Genomic DNA, 18,067 nt, shown 5'->3' on the forward strand with positions numbered 1-18,067 from the left:
GAGCAATCAGTTTTACATCTGTGGCATTGTGCCCAAGCTCACCTGTGGCTCATCAGTTCCACAGGTCAGCTCAGATGGAAGGATGCCAGGGAAGCTTGTTGATGCCCTGGCTAGCTAGTGGCTCTAGAAGAGCAAACACCCACAATTCCTCTTTTGTTATTCCTAGGCAAAATTGGAATCCCTGGCCCAAAGAGACACAAGACTGGTCTTGCAGCCTAGGCTTGCAAGGCAGTGTGTTATGGATGCAAAGTATGAGATCAGGAGCTTTGGCTGCCTCTATCCCAGACCAGTGGAAAGAAGCAGCTGGGAGCCCTGTGGGGAGGGAGACTGACAAGCAGGGTCCACATTTGTACATTCCTACAGCATCCCTGGTAACCAAATCCACCTCCTCGCCACAGTAGATGAATTTGCCAGTGAAATTCTGAGGAGTGCAGAGGCTCATGCTGTGGCTTGACAGCTCTGTCCCCAGGGGCCCACCATGACTCTCCTGCTTCATAAGGGGCTCCAGGCTGTCTCCAAAATTCTTGCTGCTTTGAAAGAGAAGGGATGGATTCGGAGTTCTGGAACCCCTGGGGACTCATTCTTTTCCATACTAATTGGCAAGTTCATCTCCAAGGCTTTTGTGTCATTGCTATCTGGCCATTCTCACCTTTGGTGAGTCACACCTCCTTAAGGGAGGGTTCCCTGGTGTCTCTGCTGCCTGTGATGCCACCAAATACCACTGAGGTTCTGGCAACAAGCAAGAGGGAAATGCTGCAAACATCTGTGCCTATGGCTGGGCCTGCTCTCCTGCCAATATGTGGCCTCCAGCACAGTTCTCACTGATACGTAACTCAGAGGTCTTCTTGCTGGTCTAGAAGCTCTTTGTTGACAGGGTCTGAATCTTTGCTTCTCATCTCAGGAAAGGGTTGTTGAATGAATGAATGATGAACAAATGAATGACCAGGAGTGTAAGAAAAAGAGTTCTCAGGCTATGAGTCTTTTGGTAGACTTCCTCTAATTTGCAGCCTAATGGCTCATGTTAGGATTTCCTTCTAGGGCTTAAAGGAGGTAAGCCTGCTCTCTCCTCCCCAGGACAAACTTTTAGAGACTTCAAAAGGGTGACTACATTCTCCCAGGAATCTGCTCCTCCCCATGCTGAATAGTCCTTCCACTTATTTCTCCCTTTTACCCATCCTGGTAGTTTTCTTTTCCACACACCAGGTTGTCCCCAACTCTACTCAAGTATGGGGCCAAGAACTAAGCTCAAGAGTCTGGACATGGTCTGCTCAACAAGGAGTCACTACTTCCCCTTTCCTGGACAGTGCAACCAATTATTGTGGCAGCTTGTTCTCTAGCCACATCACACTCTGGACCCCTGTTGAGCTTTATGGTTAAACAAATTAGGTATTTTTCTTCTGAGTTCCTTCAGAGCCAGAGATCTTTAATCAGGGGCACAAAATTTATTATTTTAAAACCTGATGGCTTTTGGGGCACCTGGGTGGCTCAGTCAGTTAAGTGTCTGACTCTTGGTTTTGGCTCAGGTCATGATCTCAGGGTTGTGAGATCAAGCTCCACAACGGACTCTGCTCTTGGCACAGAGTCTGCTTGAGATTCTTTCTCCCTCTCTCTCTGCCCTTCCTGCTCATGCTCTCTCTCTCTCAAGTAAATAAATAAATAATCTTAAAAAAAAAACCCATGATGGCTTTCTATGTGATCCTTCAAAAAGTCATTTTGTTGAGTTGGGCCAGGATGCTACAACTAACAATGACTACCTTCTTCTCTTCAAGCCTTATATAAATTTGGTAAATTTGGAAAATGTGCCTTCTATGTCTTTAAAATTGGGACTGACCAAGATTAAGAACAGAGTTCTGGAACATGTCACATTTGACCTCTATTCAATGTTGAACCCCAGCTCTCAATGAACACTCTTTTGGTGTAGTTGGTGAGGTGGTTGTAAGTCAACCCAGTAGAATGAATTCAATTCATATTTCTGAAAAGATCATGTGAATTCTGATTGGGTGGCTTAACATACTGAGACTCCTAGAATGTCACAAGTGGAAGTATTCTTAGTGATCACTTGTCCTTTTTTTCATTGGACAGGTAAGAGAGAAGCCCAGAGAGGGGAAGAGTGTGCCCAAAGTTACCAGTGTAGCAGAACATAATGAAGCTCTGCAGTCCAGACCTTGTCCTCCATAACTTGCTTCAGTTTCTCTTTACAAGGGGACAATGGACAGTAGCATTGTCTCCATCACCAGAATATTTGAAGCTTCCTTCTAATTGACATTGAAAATTAAAGCAGAGACATGACACCCCATAGTCCCTTCTCTGGTACAGCAGTGGAAATTCAGAAAGCATCATTCTTTTTTTCCATTTGGCACTGAATGCCACCCAGCTTTCACATACCCAATGTCAAGGTAAATCCCTGGATGCTGCAGCAGTGTTTCTTCTCCCCTGCCCTAAAGATATAGTCTGGGATGGCTTACACAATGACCTGTGTTGAGTGGAATCTATAAGAAGCCCTCAGATGCCAAGCCTGGGGTTAGACCATGAGGCTGATTGGGGACAAAACCCTCAGCAGGGTGCCTAGACATCCATTAGTTATTTTTAGCTCTTGTCTGAGGGTGAGAAGCCTCTGTACCTATTTTCATGCATACTTTTCACAGATTGGGATTGAAAGAAAGAAAAGTAATGTATGTAAAAATTTTGCCAGTACACTTCTTAACCAACCAATAAGTTTTTCACCTGTTTCCCTTGATATTTGGGGGTTGTTCCTTTTTTTTTAACTTAACTTCTAACTCTAGAGCTTATACACATCTCATTCGTTGGAAAGAAGAAGTCATTTATCAGAAACTGAGCAAGCCAGCTCACTAGTTATACACATTTGTGCTTCCTGCTGGGCCTCTGGCCCTTTATCATTGGTATCATCCCTCCCTGACTCCTAGGCCTAGCCCATCATGGTTATTGATTGTGTCTCTCTAGCTCTCTGTTTCTGTCTTCTCTCATTCTCTGTGTGTGTGTGTGTGTGTGTGTGTGTGTGTGTGTGTGTGTGTGGCCTGCTGTCAGATTTTGTCTCTTTGTTTCTCTCTCTGTCTTTTTCTCATTCTCTCTCTCTCTTCTCTCTGGCCTTAGGTCCATCTCCCAGGCCCTAAAATCTGGAGGTTATAGTAATCCCTCCTAGAAACACCAGCATTTTCCCTTCAAACTTGTAGCTGTGGACCTTGCTCCCAGTTGTCTAACTTTAAACAATGACTGTTAATGGAACATTTTGAGGATTTAGCACACACTATTCTCAATGCAAAAAAAAAAAAAAAAGTGCTCCTAGACTTGGGAATATGTAAGATAAGAAAGAAGGGTAACTGCTGGGACTCCCTGAGGCTTAACCTGGCTTGCAAAAATGCACCCTGGGCTTTTAGAGGTGGCTTATAGTGAGAGATGCCTGGAACTAGATGGAGGCAGAGCCTTCATTTGATGCTATCTTCTCCCGTATTACACCTCTTCCAATGTTCCCTATTGCCCTCCAGACAAAAATGAAACTCTTCAGCCTGGAGCACAAGGTCTGGTGTACCATGTCCCTGCCATCATCTCCATCTTCACCTCTCAGCATGCCCCACATATACCTTCTTATTCAGCCATTCCAAAGCTTCCACCTTTATCTCAACTCACTTTCCCTTTCCATGGCTTTATGCCTTTGTTCATGTTGTTTTCTTACCTAGAATTCCTTTTCCTCCTTCTACACCTCCCAACTGACAATCTCCTGTAAATTAAAAAAAAAAAAAAAAAAAGCCTGCTCATCTTCCAAGCCCAAATCAAAAATTGCTCAATGATTGGGCCATTTAACAACTATTTATTGAGCATCTACTATGTGCTAGATACTCTTCTAGCTACTGGAAGCACAATTTTGAACAAGTCAGATAAAGTCTCTGCCTTTATGAAACTTTTAGCTTTAGTGAAGAAAACAGATATTAATCAGATAAACACACTCATGAAGGTATAATGATATCTGGCCTAATAGCTATGACCGAGGGTTCCAGGATGCAATGAGAATATGTAATGGAGAATTTGATCTAGTATAGGAAGTTGGGGAAGTCTTCTTTGTAGAGGTAGTGTATGAACTGAGGCATAAATAAGATGAATTAACTAAGTTTCAGCTAAAGAGATAAATATGTTCAAGGACCTTTAGGTAGGATGTTCATCTATGTTTCAGGAAGAGCCAGGGAATCAGTGTATCCAGAATATCAGGAGATGAGGTCAGAGAGGTGAGCAGAAGCCAGATTAGGCAGGGCTTGCAGGACAGGGGAATGAGTTTGGATTTTATTCTTCATGAAATGGAAAGCCACTGGAAAGCTCTGAACAGTAGTTATAAGCTTTGTAAACATTCTCCTGGCGGCTGTATGGAGAATAGACTTTGAGAAAGCAGACAAGAACAAAGGCAGGGAGACCATTTAGGAGCTAAGACAAGCATATGGCAAACTTGGTTCTCAGTTGGTGAATCAAGACCAAAAGGCTTGGCCCCAGGGAAACTCACAAGCTGGAGTAGAGGCAGAACAATCTTTGCTGACCAGGAGCAGAAGCGGTGGCCTAGGATCTCCAGGCTGGAAATGATCTCTAAAGAAATGGTCCTCTGAATGTGTGTTATGCAAAGTGTGGTCCACAGATGAGTGCTTGCTGATGAGATGAGTATAACAATAAGAGTAGGTATTTAGGTACTATTTTAGCAATTTGACATGGCTGCAACACAGAAGTGTGTGATTTTGTATTTTACAAAAGTATTGATTGTGACAAAATGGAGATTGAAAAACTAGTCTTTCCCTCCCAGGTAGTGTGAAAAGCACTTCTCTACACTTCTGGCTCCCTATCTGGGGGTAAGTCAACAGGGTAAGGACTGTCATCTGTGTTTTTAAGCCATTCCCAAGGTGACTCCTAAGTCAGTTTGGGAACCAGTGGACCAACAGTGTAGCATGATCTATACTCTAAGCACATACACAGTCTCCACCTTTCTATGGCCATGCAATCACTCCTTGCACACTTCCAGGGCTAAGGAAGGCCCCCATTCTGAGGCATTGGCTCTGACCTTGAAAAAGTGTTTACTCAGATGGAGCTAGAGTGCTGACCGGCAGCTGGGTCTCTGCGAGACTCAATTGAAGCAGTGTTTATGGTCATAAGGTGCCTGGATCAAGTCTTTCTGCTGATCTGCTGCTCAGGCTGGGTCCCTATTTAGACTCCTAGCCCCTCTTCAGGATGTCTCAGGAAACTCTGCTGTGTACACCATCTCTGTCTGCAGGGCCTACTGCTGGCTTCTGTACTGCAGTTACTTGTGCCACCATGTTCTTTTCTCTCTTCTCCTGACCAATGCTCCCCGCTTGACTGCTAGAGTGTAAGAGGACTTGATTTGTTAAGACACATTCAACTGCTTCAATATCCACCCCCACAATGTCTCCATCATCTTACTCCAGAACTACTTCCATTGTCTCCCAAGCCCTCCTTTGCATTGTCTGAAGCCTCCCAACTATGCTTGATGACCTCCCTTGAAATGCCTATTGGTCTTCACCTTTTGCCTCTTCAAAGCAGTTCTGGCCATGTTGCCCCTTTAACTTGTTCATCTGAGTGGAGAATCGTGCTGGCAAATATTTGTGCTTTGGAGCATGAGTTGTCTATTTTCTTTGAATACTGTGTGTTAGCATAGTACAGTGACAAGAGCCAAGAACAGGGGCTCAGGAAGCATGAATTTAAATCCCACCACTCTGAATAACTCACTGTGCTTCTCTGGGAAACCCTACCTTTCTTTGAGCCTCAGCATCCTCATCCACAAAATGGAGCTGCCTTCCTCGCAGGCTTCAACACTGACAGAATAGAGGCTTTGAAATAGTCAGTTTGCATAGGAGAAGAGCAAGGAAGAAGACTTGCCCTGCAGATATTAAGATATAATACAAAGTTACAGCAATTTTAAAAATAACAATATGTACTGGTGTAGGAAACCATAAAACTGACTAGATCCCCACCTCACACCACATATAAAAATTTATTTCTGATGGATTAAAAACTTAAATATGAAAGATGAAAGCATAAAGCTATTAGAAAATGTAGGAGAAATCCCTTTAACCTTTGAGAAGGCAAGGATCAGACCTAAAATAAAATCTTCAAGCCATATGAATTGATAAACTCAACTAATCAAAATCAAGGATTTCTGTTCACGAAATGTTAACATTGGAAAAAAAGATAAATGACTGAGTGGTGAATACATTTGTGATGTCTTAAGCCAAACCAAGAAGGGATCCTTCAGCAAGAAGATAGGGACAACAACAACAACAATAACAACAAATAGATAAAGAATTTGAGTAGGCAATTTATATAATGGTCAATAAACATGTGAAAAGATGCTCAAGCTCACTAATAATCAAGGATATGCACATTGAAGCAATAAGATTTCACTTGGCCCCTATCAGTTTGGCAAATAATAGAAAGTTGAAAAACACCAACTGTCAGCAAGGACTAAGTGAAACTGGAGATTCCATGCCCTCCTGGTAGAGTGTAAACTGCTCTACTGTTTAGAGAGCAAACCAGCAGGGCTTATTAACATTATGTACACCTGTACTTTATGATCCATTGAGCCCACATCTGGGTGCCTATCCCAAAGCAGGTCCCATTAGGACATGTCCAAGGATAGCCACTGTGGCACTGCATGGAAATGGGGATGAGCCATTTTCCATCCCCAGGAGAATGGATAGTTTAAATAGAAAACTAAGCAGCAGTTTGAAGTAACTAGATGTATGTGCAACATGGACTGATCTCAAAATTATAGCGCTGATTTTATTTTAAAATAAGAAACAGAACAAGATTTATAGCACAATAACATTTATGCAAATTAAGAACACATACACAAAACAACACTATATTTTACAAGAATGCATACATATTCAGAGACTCATCTCAAATACATTAGAGTGGGTGCCCATGGAAGGGGGAAAGGATGTGGGGATCTGGAATAAAGGGGGGGAAACAACACAAGAAAGGGGCCTTGTACACCCTGTCAGTGATTCTCATAGCCAGCCCTGAAATGAGGGGGTGGATTTAATTCAACTGTGCATCTAAGGTCCACAAATAAGTTTTATTTAGTCTTTTAAAGGGGGAAAAAAGGGAGAAGGGGAATGAAATAACTGCTTACTGGGTATGTAGTTTCCTTTTGGGATGATAAAAAAGTTCTGGAATTAGAAAGGGGTAATGGTTGCACAACATTGTGAATGTACTAAATGCTATTGAATTGTATCCTTTAAAATGGTTAAAATGATGAATTTTATGTTATGTAACTTTTATCTCAATACAACGAGAAGAAAAAGAACAGGAGAAGGAAAGAGGCACTGGCCATTCAAGGTTCCTTGGAATGCAGCCTGCCCTGAGGCCTTTTCTCATCACAACCCTGTCTCCTGCCCACAGGCCCTTGAGGCCAGGTTCCCCACTGCAGTGCAAGGATGTCTTGTGCCTGGGTCTGGCCCTGTGCAAAAATGGCATAGATAGCAGTGCCCTGGCCTATGCCTCCCTGGGTAGCTAATCCTGGCCCTAGCTACCTAACAGCTACATGGTGAAGATCTAGTGGGTTGATGTATGGGAAAGAGCTCAGTGCCTGACAAAGCGCTATGCTGGTGTGAAGGATTGTTGGGGATATTTATGACCAAGCCAAATTGCTCACAAGGCAATTTTCTCTCCTTTATTCCTTCCTGACATGGCAGCCAATTTCCATTTTAGAGACCTGGGACTTTGAGGAAGCAATATCATAATCCTTCCCCTCTTCCCAGAGTTTGCCAAAAATTTGGTCATCCCTCCTGATGTCAAAACAACCGAGAGGTGTGCAGTGCAGGAAGGTGGTTTGGGGCCAGAGTTCAGAGCCCTTCACTCAGACACAGGATGGCTTCTCGAGCAAAAGTTGCTTTGTCTCAGAGCCCCAGGCCTACAGCATGAATGTGTGCATGTTCTGGTCCATGCATCACACTGCATGCCCAGGAGTGTTAATCTTCACCTTACATGGAAATGTCCTCAGAGCGGCGAGCTCTGGCAGGGATGGGACACTTCCATGCTGCAAGACAAGCTGATGGGAGACATCAGGACATTTCCTCTTTAGAGGGGCTTCTGGCAGCTCTTTCTTTGCTTGGAGGCCCATGTAGTTACTTCATTGGTACCACTGGGTCTCAGGATGCTTAGGAAGGCAGCCCTCCCCAGGGTCTTGGTATTTACGCTCAGCGCTTTTGGTTAAGAAAGGTCAAGGCTGGAGCTGGTAATGCTAAAATTCCAATACATGTGCCTTTTGTTATTACAAGCCAGGTCACCATGAACAACCCACATGCACCTTCCTGTCTAAGGAAGCCCTTGACTTACACTCCTCTTTCAGTAGGGAGATTGTTCACTGCTCCCCTCCTCTCCATCAATGTTGCTGCTGGCCAGCAGAGAAACAGCAGTAAAACAAAGATCTGAATGTGTGCCTCCCCGGCTTTCAAACATTGCAAATAGATAACAAATACAAATGCTTCCACCTGGCTTTCAAGGGTCCCCATGATAAGGCCCCTAGCAGCCTTTCCTGCTTTATCTATTGTCTTCTCCTACACCTAACACTTTAGCTAAAGCATTTCCCTGTTCTTATGAATACACCAGGCCTTTTTCCTATCTTAGACTTAGCACATATTGTTTCCCTTACTAGGAATGTCCTGTCCTACTCTTCTGCCTTGAAAACTCCTACTCATCCTTCAATATCTTCCCCAATTCTCCCAGACAGGGTTAGTCACTGCTTCCCCTGGGTTTTACAGCAAATATTCATTAAGCTTCTTCTGGGTGCCAAGCACAGTGCCAGGACATAGGGGGTACAAAAGGGATCAAGACATATATAGTCTTACACTCACAGAGATGGCAGCCTAGTAAGTGGAAAGAGATGGGTGTGGGCAGAGAGAGAGAGAGATTGAACAAAGAAAGAGATAAAGAAAGGAAATATGAGTGAGCAGTGCTGGCCAGAAAATAAAAAAGATGAGGTGGTGTGACAAAGAGTGGCTGAATGGCCACTTTAGACTGGGTGGCCAAACATGGTGACATTTAGGCTGAGGACTGAATATCAAGAAGGAGCTAAGGATTGTGGAGCCAACAGATCTGACTTCCACTTACTCACTGCACATCTGTAGCCAATCACTTAAACTTCCTGTGCTGTGGTTATTGTATGTGCAAAATGGGCAAACCTAGCTTGTCAAGTTAATGAGAGGCTTAAATGGAAACACATCGGGGCACCTGGGTGGCTCAGTTGGTTAAGTGTCTGCCTTTGGCTCAGGTCATGATCCTGGGGTCCTGGGATCAAGCCCCGCATCAGGCTCCCTGCTCAGCGGGGAGTCTGCTTCTCCCTTTCCCTCTGCCTCTGCTTCTCCCCTTGGCTTGTGCTCTCTTTCACTCAAATAAATAAATAAAATATTAAAAAAAATGGAACCACATGTGCCTAGAGCAAAATGGGCCTTGATAGGCCAATATAACCACAGTTGAACAGCCAGTCTACTCCTCTGTTTAATATAGGGACTCTGAGGCCTGATGTCACCCTAGCTTTGCTTCTGGCCCCAGTTTTTGGATTGCATGAATGTAGTGCTCTAGTTGGCCCTCAGTGTTTCCTGAGACAGTGTTTGTGCAGCCACTCCCACCCCTACTCCCTTGGGTACTCTCTGAGTCCCCAGGATGCCATTGCTGCTGTCCTCTTGGTGCTATGACAGAATTGCACTGGGTAGGTGATCTATATGTGGTATCTCTAGGAGCTCCCCTGGGCCTGGTGGGCTGTCTCTGTGAAGGGCAGAATCCTCATTTGGCTGGGAATGTGACTGGGGTGGACTAATGGCTTTTCCTGCTCCAATGCAGAACGTATGATCAGGTTGTGCTGTTGTCTGTGTCACCTTCAGGAACACCCCTCCCTCCACACTGTCTCCTTTATGATAAGCAACCCCAATGGCTTCCCGAGGAGGTTTCTCTGGCTGCTCCACAGCAGGCTGGGAGCAGAGGGACAGGGCAGCAATGGGCAGAAGCAGAGAGTAAAACAAGCTGGAAATGAATGGCCAGGACATGGGCCTTGGGACTGAGAGACACAGGGGCAATGAGCAGCAATGTGCAGATGATGGGCAAGGATGGTCAAACCCTATAGGCAGAGGTGGGATGGAGAGCCATCTAGCCAAGGGAATTCCAAGAAGACAAAAGGATCATTTTACAGGAGATCTGCCCATGACCTTGCTCCCTCACAGATAGCTCATTGCTGGGGGGTACCCATCAGAAGCAACTCCCACCAATTACACAGTGACCAGGAGCTCACTAAAGCCCAGGAGCCTTCACAGACCCCCCCCCCATTATTGTCCAGACAGCCATCAGCAGCCCCATTTGGCATGTTAACTCACAGCTGAGACTCTGCCCTAGCATGCCTGCCTCCCCTGGCTTGCTATTTTTCTGAGTTCATGCTGCCTGAGGGAGGGCTTAGGATGGCTGGAGGAGTGGGGCTGGGATTGGGGGTTGGGGTCCAGGTCCTTGGGCTCAGCACAAAGTCCACTGAGGCCCAATCCTCACCAGCTCCAGAGGCTGGGATGCAAGGAGAGGTGGAGGGGCAGGGCAGTCTAGGGCTCAGAGAAATGGGCAGGGGGGAGGCTGAGAAGGAAAGGGGGAATAGAAGGGTCTGGGGAGGCAGGTTGAGGAAGAGAGGGAGATAAAGAGAGCTTGGTGGTGGGGAAGAGCTGTGAGAAGTGAGGGCTGGATGGCATTAGGAAAAGGGCCACCTAGAGAAGACAGAGAGAGGGGAGGGCAGGGAGTAGGAAAGGAGAGCAGAGATGGATTGAAAGGACGGAAGATGAGGGAAATTATTCTGAGGAAGGGGAAGACACAAGAGGTGGGGAAAGAGGAGAAGGAAACAGGAGGGAAAGAAAGGCAAAGAAAGGGAGCTATTGAGGGAGAAAGAGGAGGGGAGGAAGGAGAAAGAGAACAAGGGGGTAGGGAGGGCAGCAGAAAAGCACAGAAGAAACAACAGAGGAAAGAAGGAGGGTGACAGAAGAGGAAAGAGCAAAGAAAGAGCCAGAGAAAGGCAACCAAAAAAGGTTTAAAGGCAGAGGAGGACCATTTCAGATGGCACTTGTGACCTGGATGAGAGGAAAGGCCAGCCAAGCATATGAAGGTCATTTCAAAGGGAACATGACAATGGCCTGTTAGCCAGGCTCCCAGGAGACACTGCAACATTTCTCCAACAGGAAAAATTATTTTCTGTTCCACAAGATCAGAACAGAAAGGGAAGAACATGACCATGCCTGCAAAACGAGCGGCGTTCCTGGGCCTCTTTTCAGGCAGATTTCCTCTTTCCCAGACTCTGTTTCCCCACCTACCCCCTGGCTCACATCTGCACAGAACTGGTTTATTTCCAGAAACCACTGCTATGCTATGGACACACTGGATACACACTTGTTTCCTAAAGGGCTGTACTTTTATTCCATAGGTATAGTAGGAAACACAGACAAATTCAAACATGTTAAAAAATGAAGAAATACACTGACTGGTTTCCTCATTCTTTCAAGAAACATTTTTTGGCATCTTCTCTGTGCCAGGCATTGAATGGGGACAAGGAAATTGAGCCACAAGAGGTAATTTTCCTTGGCCCAAAGACAATGTAGGGTGAGCCAGTGACTCTGTCCCTGCTATGGGACAGCTTCAGAAAGATCCCATGGTGTGAGCAGTTCAAAGCACTGGTTGCTGTGGGCAAGTGACCTGGAAGCTGTTCCTGAGCCCCGCCCGAAGTGACAGCAGCCCCCAAGTGAGTCACTGTGGGCCCACAACAATGTTGATTTAGAGCCAAGAGGATCTCTGGAGACCCCAAAATCAGGGTGGCTTTGGGAAAGGCCAATTTCAACTTGAAGCCTAGGGAACTGGTCCCAGCCCTTGTAAAAGAGGGGCCAAGGAAGGGAAGAGATGAGGGCCATGACATCTGGGCCCCTCCTAAGGAGGCATTCCTGGGCCATTCCCTCCTAAGGTGGCACTCCCCCAAATTGTTTCAGTGTTTAGAGGGAGGACTCCAACCCAGCCTGTCTTTCCAAGCACATTGCATATCCAAGTGCTCAGCGATGAAATCGATCAGCAAAGGTGACTCACAGGCAGACAGCCAGTGCAGTCACGGAGCCCTGTCTGCATTCCCAATTTGCCTGCTCAGGTTGTCGCCTTGTTAATGTTATTTACCAAGCCCAATGCCCCCAGTGCCTGTCCCCAGCCCCTGCTAGAGGTCTCCAGCCATTGTCCCTGTACGCCTGTCACATCTTGTCAATGCCTTCCTGAATTCAACAGGTCTGGGCAGCTTGTCTACAGACTTGCCTGCTCACTCCTGGGGCCCCAGGATCCAAGAAAGTGGCCTAGTGGCTACAACCCCATCACCTCTCAGAGCAGGTCCCAGAAGGAAATGTCCCACAGCTACATCTCCCCTGCCTTTCCTTGGGCAAGAAAGAGAAGGGGTTACCAACAATGACCCTGCGCGTGGCACTGTGCTGCTGGCAGACACAGTCAGGGTTTCAGTGAGAAGCGGGGGATGAATGGGTGGGAGGGGATTCTATGCGGAGGAAATGGGGAGACCTGAGGAGGCCCCTGGAGAACTTCCTCCTGCCATGGCCTGTGCCCGCAGCTGCACTTCTCACCTCGCCCAAACCCATTCTCGCCCGGGGGTCTTGGGGTGCCCCAGTTTCCTAGGGTCCAGGTCCTGCGACGTGTAGGGTGGGCAAGGGCTTGGAAAGCTCCGTCTAAGCTCCACTCGCGGCGCGAGAGCGCCCCCACCATGCTCTGCGGCCAGAGGTGGAACAGCAGCTGGGTGAGAGATCCTGAACCTGAGCTAGCCTGGCCAACCAGCACCTTCCAGACCTTGGCCCAGGCTGCTGCTCATCTCCACCAGCGGCCTGTTCACCCCACCTCACTTGGCCTCCAAGACCTGGGTCCCAAAGGCTTCTCCCCGCTCCAGCACTGGACAGTCCTTACCTCCCTAGAGCCAGAGTTCTCCAAAAAGCCAGAACAGAAGGGTCACCAGAGACCTTACTAATTATAAAGATAGGAAAACAGGCTGCAAATTCAAGGCATCCTTGCCCAATTGGATCCTTGGACCTGGCACACCATCCTGCTTGCCAAAACAGCTCCTCTGCATCCCTCAAGACCCTAGGCAAATATCAAGTACTCAGGGACAAATCTGTATATGGAGAACAAAATAGCAGCTTGCCCTGACCCCCTTAGAGCACTGCCCAGTTTGATTCCTGTAAGTACAAGTAGGTGAAAAGTTCTGGAAAAAAGTGGGGCGTCACCGAGCCTGGAACAGCCAAGAAAGAATGGTTTGATTAGAAATAACGATTTAATGCCTTCTTCTCCAACTCTCCCACTGTGATTTGCCCCAAGTTTCCAAGGGTAGAAATTTCCATATCTCTAGCAAATAGGGTGAAATAGAACCTACCTTACATTCCTGGGCTCCCAGGCCAGTACCCCTATCAGATCCTACACAGGCATGGCCCTGGTCCCAGCCACAGCACTAAGCCCCTTTGGACCTGTGCTTAACAAGCCTTTTAGCTAGAAATGCATCTTCATCACCCTCCCAAATGGTGTCAGCTGTAGCTGGCTTGGTATTGGGTCTTAAATAAGGACTGGATGGTCCTTTCAGGGAAATGTCTGCCTTTTCTCCAAGCAGAATCACTTAGTAGTTGGCAGCTCAGTCCATGCCAGGAGGAAGGTGACCTGCAACAGAACCCATAGTTAGTATGGTAAACCATTCCTCCTGCCGGAACCAGATGGCATCCCATGCCAGCCTACCCCAGTTCTCTGTTCGGCTTGCAGAGCTCTACCTTCAGTAGGGCCCTCTAGGGACCAAGTCCCTACCCACACTTCCAACACCAAGAAGCCTCAGCTATGGAGAAGGCACTGTGAATCCCACAGAGAGGAGGTGGGGACTATTTTTGATGTGGATTTCTGTGAGGGCCACTTCAGGGCCCTGAAGACAAAGAACCAGTCATGGCAAGGTCTAGAGGAAGAGGGATCAAGGTGGAGGGACAGTGAGTGCAAGGCCACCAAGACAAGAAGAAGCTTGGTGGGAGTGTGGAAGGAATTAAAAGAAGACTGGAGGGCTTGGGGCAGAGAGAAGCAGGAGGAGAGAAAGAGCAGGTAAGGTCAGAGACATGGCCTGGGCCTGTAACAACAGGACCTGGAGACCACAGTCATGAGTTTGGATTCTATTATAGGAATAATGGGAAAACAATGGGAGGTTTTAAGCAGGGAATGGAAAGGATTTCAGGGAGACAAGGTAGAAACAAGGACATTAGTCTGAAAACAACTGCAGGCATCTAGAAGAAAGCTTATGGTGGCTTGGACCAAGGTGGGACCAGTGGAAGTGGGAGAGGTACGTGGATTCTGACTTTACTTTGAAAGTTAAGCAGAGAGTAATTCCTGGCTGGTTGGATATACTGGATGAAAGAAAGAGGTAAGTCCAGGATGACTTCAATGATTTTGGTCTCAGCAACTGGAATGGTGGACAAACCATCACTGACATGGGGAGGATGGGAGGGAGCTAGTTTAGAAGAAAAGCAATAAAAGGTGAGTTATGATGGTGTTGATTTTGAAATGCCTTAGTGGTGTCAGGTAGGCATTTCGATATTCACCATTATCTGGTCACTGCCTTCATGAGCCATTGGAACAATTATTCATATAAACATTTTCTTTAAATCAACTTTAACTCGGTTCACTTTTTTCTTTAACTCCATGCTAAGCAGTAATATTCATAACATCAAGGGTTTCATAGAATGCTAGTATTTTTTCTCAATACACATTAAAATTAATAATGACAAACATAGTTTCTAGGTCCCCTTGAAGTTCAACCCTGACATTTCCTCCATGCCCAACCCCCAGCAAATTCTGGGCACCTAGCATACACAGACTTGAATTCAGCCATTGGCTTTAACACCCAAGAGCCTCCAAGGGCATTCGAAGGGATTGCAGTGGGGCATTCAGAGAGGAAGACTTGGTCCTACAGTTCAGCGAGGCCCTGAGGGCAGCCACCTAACTGCCTCAGTGAGCCCTGCTCAGCCCTCTGCTTGGTAGGGGGGTTTCACAGAGCGGCGCCCACCACCCTTTTCTTAGGTCCATGCGCCCTCTGGTGGCTGGGTTCTCTGAGTCTCTGCACTGGGGGCTTCTGAGCTTATTTCCAAGCTTCACAAAAGTGAGGGACCCTCTACCTTGGCCTCCTTTCAAGGAAAGGGAAAGGGGTCAAATTAGCTTTAGGCTAAAGGCTAAGGGACAAATAGGTGCTGCTGAGGCTGGACTTAAGCTGGGCTGAAGTGGGGGCAGCAGTCTGCCAGCTAAGCTGAAGCCACCAAGGGTCAGACCAAAAGGGGAGGGAGAGTGGTGGGTAGCAGCAGGGGTTTTTGTTTTCTATAGAAGGTCACCAATGCAAAGAAAAGAGCATTGATAGCCATATACAAATAGGGCAATTTACCTTAGGTGGGTATTTTCAGAGGAAAATAAAGAACATTCCAATTCAAATATTTTAAAATTAAGAGCAGGGAACATCAGACTATGCTGAATAAATACAACACATAATGGAAAATGTACTTCAGTTCTTAAATTACAGCCAGTTATGGGAGAGAAGCGGGGGTGGTGGCCAGCAACAGGCAAGAGAGAGTCACGCTCTTGCAGAAAATAACCAAGGAGGGGACTAGGAGTGGACACAGAGAGAGACACTGTCTGCCTCGGCTGACGTCCAGGTGCTCACACAGGCGTCCAAACCACATCTACACAAGTGCACACACACACACACATATTCACATACTCACACACCCCAAGCTTCATGGATATTCTTTCTGTAACTCTTTCATCCTTTTCTCAAAGAACAAACTGTGTTTAGATGAGAAGAGACCAACTGCTAAACAGACACAGCCAGTGTTCAGGACAGTCTCACATAGAAGGCTGTGGTAGGCCTCAGAGAAGAGGCCACTTAACTGAGTCTCAGAGGAAGAAAAGGCAGAAAAGAGTGATCCAGGCAAAGGGAACAGCATGAGAAAAGTCCTAGAAACCTAAGAGAACATAGACATTCAAAGCACCACAAAAGGGGGCGCCTGGGTGGCTCAGTCGTTAAGCGTCTGCCTTCGGCTCAGGTCATGATCTCAGGGTCCTGGGATCGAGCCCCGCATTGGGCTCCCCGCTCAGCGGGAAGCCTGCTTCTCCCTCTCCCACTCCCCCTGCTTGTGTTCCCTCTCTCACTGTGTCTCTCTCTGTCAAATAAATAAATAAAATCTTTAAAAAAAAAAAAAAGCAGCACCACAAAAGGTGATTAGACTCGAAGACGTCTGGGGAGAAGGTGGGAGCAGAGCCCTGAATCCTGCATCGCAATCCAGTGGGCTCCCCAGATGACCCAGATGAGTCACCTACTTTGCACTGGGGAAAATTAGGTCCAAGATTCAGTGTCTGCTAGATTGATGTGGGCTGGAAATCAGGCACCCATGGGGTTTGGGCCAAGGGTGAACCAGGCTCCAGTGGAAAAGGCTGCAGATTTCTTGCTAAAACCAAGGAAATATTTTTCAGTGCAGCCATCCCCCTTCTTCTGGGCAGTGCCATTCTAGGGCAACAAAACTAATATCTACTCTGGGTTCCAGCACGTAGTGAAACTGAGCTCCTTAGTGTAGCCTTAGCTATGATCATCTTAGCTATGATCAACTGTTGGGTCCCCAAGGACCCCACCTCCTGGTGGTTCAGCCTCTAATAAAGTGAAGGGACTTAGAGTCCTTTCTTCCAGCCCAGGACTCAAAAGGAGAGCATACACATTTGTGTATTCATGTTCCATCATGAATGCTGCCTCCCTACTGCTGCCACTCTCAGGGATCAGGTCTAAGCATGGGTAATCCCTCCATGGAGAGCCCTCCAAGTGAGTCTGTCCCTGGTTAGGATTTGTTACTGTAAGGTAGGCAAGAGGCCAAGAAATTACATCTAATGTAAAAGAAGTCTGGCTAGAAGAATGAATTCCAATGAAGATCAGTGGTGACACCTACATCCAGGTAAATCGGACTATATAAAAATTAAAAACTTCTGTGTGTCAAAGGACACAATGAACAGTGAAAAAGCAACCTATGGAAAGGGGGGAGGAATTGCAAATCATATCTGATATGGGCTAATAGCCAGAATATATAAAGAACTCCTACAACTCAATATGAAAAAACAAACAACATGATTTAAAAATCTGCAATGGACTAAATAGACATTTTTCCAAAAAAGATATAAAAATGGCCAACAAGCAATGAAGAGATGTTCTACATCACTATTTACCAGGGAAATGAATATTAAGAATACAATGAGATACTACCCACACCCATTAGGATGACTACTGTTAAAAAATAAAAACAAAAACAGAAAACAAACGTTGGTGAGGGTGTAAAGAAGTTAGAATCCTAGTGCACTGTTAGTGGGAATGTAAAATGGTGCAGTTGCTATGGGAGACAGTATGATGGGCCCTCAAAAAATTAAAAATAGAATTACTGTATAATTCAGCAATTCCACTTCTGGGTATCTTCTCAAAAGAAGTGAAAGCAAGAACTTGAGCAGATATTTGTGTATTCATGTGCATAGCAGCATGATTTACAGTAGCCAGAAGATGGAAACAACCCAAGTGTCCATCAATGGATGAATGGATAAACAAAATGTGTTCTATCCATACAATGGAGTATTATTCAGTCTTAAAAAGGAAGGAAATTCTGACACATGCTACAACATAAATGAACTTTAAGGGCATTATGCTAAGTGAAATAAGCCTATCACAAAAGGATAAATAGTGTATAATTCCACTTATATGAGGTATCTAAAGTAGTCAAGTCATATAAACAGAAATTAGAATGGAGGTTGCCAGGTGCTAGCAGGGAGGGAAAATGGGGAGTTGTTGTTTGATGGGGACAGAGTTTCAGTTTGGGAAGATGAAAAATTTCTGGAAATTTGTTTCACAACGTGAATGTACCTAACACTACAAAACCATACACTTAAAATAGTTAATATGGTAAATTTGATGTGTATTGTACCATGATTAATAGATAGACAAATAGAGACATAGAGA

This window comes from Halichoerus grypus, chromosome X (assembly GCF_964656455.1).
Source record: "Halichoerus grypus chromosome X, mHalGry1.hap1.1, whole genome shotgun sequence".
Taxonomy (NCBI): Eukaryota; Metazoa; Chordata; class Mammalia; order Carnivora; family Phocidae; genus Halichoerus; species Halichoerus grypus.